General features: G+C 33.3%; 1 long non-coding RNA gene across 1 annotated transcript; it reads right to left on the minus strand.

The window, feature by feature from the left end:
- Window positions 1-1,327: 1,327 nt before the first annotated feature.
- LOC127841146 (uncharacterized) lies at window positions 1,328-3,937 on the minus strand. Its single transcript, XR_008030722.1, has 3 exons — window positions 3,509-3,937; window positions 2,395-2,524; window positions 1,328-1,646 (listed from the first exon to the last, which is right to left on the minus strand). It is a non-coding gene; the product is annotated as an uncharacterized LOC127841146 (long non-coding RNA).
- Between the last annotated feature and the right edge of the window lie 4,020 nt (window positions 3,938-7,957).

The following is a 7,957-nucleotide window of genomic DNA, read 5'->3' on the forward strand; positions in this document are numbered from 1 at the left end:
AAACGCTTTTATATTGATACATGTAAACACTGGATCTAAAAAGCTCCAGTAAAAAAAGAATACAATTAAAGAAAGATAAAAAGTAACAAAACTCTACAAATTATTCAATCGTCGAGTGTTGCAGCAGATAGTTGCAGCGCTTTAAAATTTTCAAGTTTTTAAATCGTCAAAAGTTGCATTTAATGGATATTTTAGAGCATGGTAAATGTTCAGTATTACTGTTTCCTCACAAATATCATAACTACAACAAATGTTTGCGAATCTTAAACTTATTTTTTTTAATTTAGTCAATTTACCAAAACTGGAAAAGGTCCCTTGAAATTTGAACAGTTATCTGAGCTCCAGAAAAGATCATATACTCAAGGTACTTTTCCCCATTAACAATTATTCAAGTGATATTTTACCCACTGACTTTCGCTCTAAAAGGTGTTCTCTGTAATGAACATTCTCAAAGCCACATTAAAACAAGGGCTGTTAGTAAAACATGCATGCCCCCCATTTGGGCTGTCAGTTGTAGTGGCAGTCATTGTGTGAATACGTTTTTTGTCACTGTGAACTTGACCTTTGACTTAGTGACCTGAAAATCAATAGGAGTCATCTGCCAGACATGATCAATGTACCTACGAAGTTTCATAATCCTAGCTGTTGGCATTCTTGAGTTACCATCCGGAAACCATTTTACTATTTTGAGTCACCGTGACCTTGACATTTGACCTAGTGACCTGAAAATCAATAGGGGTCATCTGCAAGTCATGATCAATGTACCTATGAAGTTTCATGATCCTAGGCGTAAGCATTCTTAATTCATCATCTGGAAATCATTTTACTGTTTCAACTCACTGTGACCTTGACCTTTGACTTAGTGACCTGACAATCAATAGGGATCATCTGCCAGTCATGATTAATCTACCTATGAAGTTTCATGATCCTATGTCCTAAGATTTCTTGAGTTATCTATCATCCGGAAACCATCTGGTGGACAGACCGACCAAGCAAAACAATATACCCCCTCTTCTTTGAAGGGGGGCATAAAAAGTGGGCTTGTAAATGTAACGGTACTTTATAATAATAAGTGTGCTGTCTATAAATATGGATATTATTGTCATAAAAAATAGAAGTTTTCCAATATATTAGATTGTTTCCGAATGTATTTACTAAACTTTACCCCTTAATGAGTCTCTGTTCAATTATTTAGTCATCTACCGTTAAAATGTTGTTTACCTGTGCATTTTTTTTTGTATTTTTATTGAAATGTTTATGATAATAATGTTTATGGTATTTGATAACAGTTGCTATTACACTAGTTTTCAATGAATAAAACACAAAGAACATTCACAAATATTTATTATTAATCAGGAAGTAAAATATATTAACTGGGCATGGTATTATAATTCATATGACAATTTATATCTTACATGATAGTATGTGTAATAATAAGTTTCATGGACTCACTGAACACCATCACATGTAAAATTAATTAAAAGTTCCAGAAACAATTGAGCAATTTAGAATTTCATTTTTTTTAAAGAGAAACCAGTTCCTCATGATTATTGCTTATGTCCCTCTGAATGGCATATCTTCCCCTTGACGCCATCAACATCTCCTCCCGAGTTTTATTACGCTGTTGCTTCATTCTTCACATGTTGCTGCAAGCAGATAAATTTACTAGTTTATACATTTAACAGAACTAAATATTAAATACACAACATATGACACTATGTTCATAATAAGTAAGCATGCCTACATGACCTGGTTTTGTTTCTGAAAGTTGGTTTTTGTATTGCAAAATTAACCTAGCTTTCTGAACTTAAACTCAACATTTGTGTGTGACACTAATGCTCTACATTCCAATTTCTTTTTTAAGTACATGGATGTCGAAAGAATTAAATAAAAAATACCTTGACACACAAGTTCATACCCTGGTAAATAGGTTACCGGTAATAAAGTTAAATGAAAAAATGCAGCAATACTTTATCCCCATAAAACAGAGAACAATGAAAAACAAGAGCACTGCATAACAGGTGTGAACGCTCGGCTACGGGTGCATTTTTTAACGAATAAAAGCTTGTCAGAATTATTTTAAGGTCCTTCACCTTTGACCTAGTGACCCAAATATGGGTGAGGCGTGTAGAACTCGTCAAGGTGGAGCTGCATATGAAGTTTCAAAGTTATAGGTGGAAGCACTTTGATTTTATGGCCAAAGTTCAATACATTGACAAAATGTTAAGGACTGAGCATGACACGGACGACACAACACGCTGGCTATGACAATACCTTGGGTTTTCTCCGAAAACAGCCCAGCTTTAAATTGAAAACATAAATTGTTACATTTTCATTGTAGGAAATAATTAGCAGTCAGCTTTACTATAATCTATAGAAAAAATAAATAATTACTAGTTGTTGCTTCTGCCTTCAGTTTTATGTTTTAATGTAGCTGAGTGACACAACTTCTGTTTGAGTTTTGTCAACCGTGTTCTCTGTCCATTCAATTTTGGTCCTTCAGCCAGTAATAACATTTTCTTTTCTGGAAAAACAAAGAAATGAAAACTGCATTTGTGATCTTTACATGTAACACAGTTTTGCAGAGAAAGCAATATAAATCAATGATGATTATTTACATCTTGTGAATCAACACTATAATAAATTATTGTGGAAAATGATATTTATTTAATGCTTTCCGGTGGTTTATAGAGAAATATCGGTGGATTAAAACGGATAATTTCACTATTTCAAACAATGAAAATTATCAGTGAGAATTATCGATAATTTTCATTGCTTAATGTGAAATGGCGTCATTTATTTGACAAAATGACGACATAATCCCAACGACATTCTTAAGTAAAACTCTTTAACAATGTATATAAACTGCCAAAAAAGCATAAAATAAAAAGATTTGTTGGATTCGGTGAAATATTGATTTTAATTCACTCGTGATCATAGAAAATATATATTTTCACTTGTGGCTGCGCCACTTGTGAAAATATCATTGTCTATGATCACTCGTGAATTAAAAACGATGATCCACCGAATCCAACAAATATCCCCTATATAATAGACAAACAAATAGCATTCTCAATGATATGACATTTGTGATTACTAAACATGTTGTGTCATGTGAATCTAATACCTTATTGAAATAAAATATTTGATAATTGAACACAAAAATGCTGACATGACAAACTTTCAATCCACGATGTCTTGTTATTGTCAGCCTGAATTCCGATTGGTCTCTATTAAATTATATTATTAAACTGTTAATTGATCTACACCACAGTCACATTTCTGCATAGAATTAACAAAACAATTAATCTTACCAATACATTTTTATTCATGGATAAAGAAAATAAGCAAAAAATCTTCATTCTTGTCAATATCAATTGCCGCCTTAGAGTCTTTTGATGATTTTTGCTTTGGCAGACACTTGGCTGAAATAATTCGTGTTCAGATTTATCCTGAACGCGAATTATTTCAGCGGTCTTCATTCATAACCAACAAGTTCTCAACTCACATTTCAACCGTCTCCATCCAAAATAACTTCTTTTTGCGTTTAGTAACGGAACGAGTGTCGGCCAAACAGCAATCGGTAGCCTTCCACACCGGTCTACACGTCGTTTTCCAGTGTTTGTTTTTGTTTCGATTCACAACTAGCATTGTTTTTGTTAGTCCAAATAATTAGACGTAATTCGACCTCATATTTATAGGAGTATGTTTTTTTGTGCGATGTTTGCCTTAGCTGACAGAACGCGCGAAAATTACGTCATGCAATTTTTCAGACTGTGTCACTATTTTTTTCGGTTACAAAATACGTATATTTAAGTAGTCGTATTTTATGTATGTTGCATTTACGATTTCGTTGATGAAACGGAGTTTATGTAAAATCGTAAACGACTACATTAATCTCGATACATAATTTACGATCGTATAAAAATACGTAATTATTGATGAAACGGCCCCCAGATCTGTCAAGAAGTAAAGATGTATCATCAGCATATTTAGAAACGTTACAGTCTATGTGTTTTATTGTTATACTTTTAATTTCTTTGCATTTCCTGTTTTTTTATAGCAAAACTTTCTACACATATACGAACTTATATAATCAAGCAAATTCGTTGAATTGATTTCCCCCTCCAATATGCTTCTGGACACAAAAGTGTTATATTTGACACTCAAAAAAGCATTTTTTCAAGATACAAAGGGCCATAACTCCTTTATCATCCAATGGTGTACAATGCCATTTGGCGTGCATCATCCTCTTATCCATATATATACCCATACCAAGTTTCAATGAAATCCGCCAAAGCACTTCTAAGATATTGCTCCGGACACAAAAAAAGCATTTTTCCAAGATACAAAGGGCCATAACTCTGTTATTAACAGATGGTGTACAATGCCATTTAGCGTGCATCATACTCTTATCCATATATATACTCATACCAAGTTTCATTAAAATCCGCTAAATTACTTCCAAGATATGGCTCCGGACACAAAAAAGCATTTTTTCCAAGATACAAAGGGCCATTAATCTCTTATTAACAGATGGTGTACAATGCCATTAGGCGTGCATCATCCTCTCATCCATGTATATACTCATATCAAGTTTCATTGAAATCCGCCAAAGCACTTCCAAGATATGGCTCCGGACACAAAAGTGCCGGACGGACGGACGGAAAGACGGACGGACGGACGGACAACGCCAAAACAATATCCCTCCGCCTATGGCGGGGGATAATAAATTACAAATATAAAAATTTAAGCGTCGCTGATCGGGTATCCTTTCCGACAACCCTACTCAAAAGGTGATCGAAAAGAATCTAATGATTTGCATTTAGGACAAAGTATTATGCAAAAATTTGTATATCTAAAATGTTGAAACATTGGTCCGAAATCTTAAAAAGAAGAACACAACTAATAGTTGTTTCTAAAAACTTAAAAGACAAAAAAGCGAAAGCGCTTTAGAAATCTATTGTCAGCATATTTCAAGCTATCATAAAGTGATCTCGTTTTGTTTCTTTTAAAAAATCGACCTTTAATGAAACCAGTTTTATATTTGTTAATAAAAACATCGAGTACTCTTTTTATTAATCTTTTTGCGATTGAACCTAATGCTAGCTTTTCAATAACATTACATAACGTTTATGGTCTTAGGTTTTTCAGATAAAATCTCGGTTGTTTGTTTTTTGGGGGTTGAAGTTGTAAGTTCATGTGTTTGTGGAATAGACAAGGAGTTTGTAATAAAATAATAATTTATCCTTTTTTCTATAAATAGCGTAACTTATTCCAAATTGCTTTAAAGAATCTATCGTAACTTGAACTTTTGTCATGTTTAATATCTGTTAGCGTTATGGATATTTGTTAAATATTAAGCAGTCCTTCTAATGACTCAGATTACAATATTCTGTATTTGTACATAAACATTAGATAAATCCCCTTTATATCGTATTCCGTGTCAGTGTCATTGTGTGGTAAAGAATTAAAAGTAATAAACAGCTTCGTTTAAAATATCACTTTGCTCATTCAAGTTAGCAACTTTGTTTATTTAATACACTGTTACGACGTGTATGTATAATGTTTCGATTCAAGTGAGGACAAGTATGTAAATGATTTTCCCCATCTTCTATCAATTTAGCTATAGAACGATTAAGAGCTCCTTTTAAATTTTGTTCCTGCACATTTTCTATTTTATTGTGTAGGTCAATAAATTGGTCTTCAAAATTTCATTTATCGATTTTTGAAGTCGATCACTTTCTTTAATTAAATTATATTCCGCCTTTTTAAGTGGAGCTATATGATGAAAACTAAATAGTTTTTCGTCTGATTTCCATAATTAATGTTTCTATGAATAATTGGTCATTTATAACAAATTGTATGCAATTGTTTTATATGTTTTTAATATTTTCTAAGTTGCGAATTGGAATAAAATTTTGTTGTTTTACTATTTTTTTAACGTATTAAATAAGAAAAAATTTAAATATTCAATATCCTTTCACAATGAATTGTTAAATTTTCTTAGCCCCTTTCCATGTGCTTTATCCTTAAAACGTATTTCAAGATCTTTAAAGGAATGCTCTGATTTATAATTTGAAACAATAGTATATTTTATATTTATATATGTTTGATTAATTGTAGTAACAACATATTATTTCTTCCTTGCTGCAATTGTGTTAACCGTCTCCCAGTATATATTGCAGCGTTTTTCTTGCGTTATTATTATTGTTAATTGATGTTTACTTACGATTATGTTAGTTCACGTCTTATGCAAAATTTAAGTCTCCGCATATAATGAATTTATTAGTATTAAAATGTTGCTTATTAAAGTGGTCTGTAAAAAAAGATGGGCGTATCTGTGTATGTTCCGTATATTGTGGATAAGGTAAAACTGTTTGTCATATAAGTCAATAATAGCCAATAATAGTTAGTTATCAATGTGTTCATCTTCAATTTTATTTATTGAGATTGGTATTTTTTTTCTAAACAAACGCATCGTTAATTGGATTGCCCAAAACTCAAATTACTGTATCCTTCCCATTCTGAGTATATTTAAGTTTTCATACCAGCAGTAAAATTACATTTTTGGAGACAATGAATATGTCATTATTTCGCTTTTATTGTACTTGCGACTCATACGGCTTTACTGTCTATTGAGTATATCGAGTGTCAGACCTCATAAGTACCAAGAAATGTCAACACTTCCCTTTGAAGTTAGATAACATGCGTCTATGTTACCGCCGACAACCGACATGGACCCTACACTGTAATAAAAAATTCAATTCGTGTTTTATCAGCTGTCATTCGTTGTTGAAGCGAACTGTTCAACATCGATGATAATACTGACTTAAGCCTATGGGTTATGCATGGTAATAAAATCTCTATGGTAAGATGGTTTTAAATGTAACATTCTTACGTTTGACGGACTGGATGGATTAGAACTTTATAATAGTTCGTTTATGACTAGTATGACAGTTCAGTTCAGGAAGCGGAGACTTCATCGACACAACAGAATTAAAAAGTCGACATTATCCTGAAATAATAAACTGACAAAACTATAAGTTGTATATTCTAGTGGTTGGCCAAATTCCAACACAAATACTATTTATTGTGGCCTGTAGATATGATCTATTCATATGGGTTAATGCTCATTCTATAGGCATCGGAAGTGAACACTTCTGATATGTAGGTAATACTAAAGGTGTATTGTCCTAAAACTTTAATCGTTGGCCGGTAGCATCTAACTCGGCTGTTGTAAACACATGTGTACGAGGTTATTATTTGTTACATCAAATATGGTCTCAAGTATAAATAGAAGAATTTTAAACAACTGCCCCCATTAAATGCAATGAATTCTAGCTCAAATGCACTGAAGTAACTTAACATTGTATATACTTTATATGCAAAGCTTTTGGATGATCGATTATTATGCCCCCCTTCGAAGAAGAGGGGGTATATTGCTTTGCTCATGTCGGTCTGTCTGTCGGTCGGTCGGTCGGTCCGTCCACCAGGTGGTTGTCAGACGATAACTCAAGAACGCTTGGGCCTAGGATCATGAAACTTCATATGTACATTGATCATGACTTGCAGATGACCCCTATTGATTTTGAGGTCACTAGGTCAAAGGTAAAGGTCACGGCGACCCGAAATAGTAAAATGGTTTCCGGATGATAACTCAAGAACGCATACGCCTAGGATCATGAAACTTCATGGGTAGATTGATCATGACTCGCAGATGACCCCTATTGATTTTGAGGTCACTAGGTCAAAGGTTAAGGTCACGGTGACCCGAAATAGTAAAATGGTTTCCGGATGATAACTCAAAAACGCATACGCCTAGGATCATGAAATTTCATGGGTAGATTGATCATGAATCGCAGATTACCCCTATTGATTTTGAGGTCACTAGGTCAAAGGTCAAGGTCACGGTGACCCGAAATAGTAAAATGATTTTCGGATGATAATTCAAGAA

This window comes from Dreissena polymorpha, chromosome 8 (assembly GCF_020536995.1).
Source record: "Dreissena polymorpha isolate Duluth1 chromosome 8, UMN_Dpol_1.0, whole genome shotgun sequence".
NCBI classification, from domain to species: domain Eukaryota; kingdom Metazoa; phylum Mollusca; class Bivalvia; order Myida; family Dreissenidae; genus Dreissena; species Dreissena polymorpha.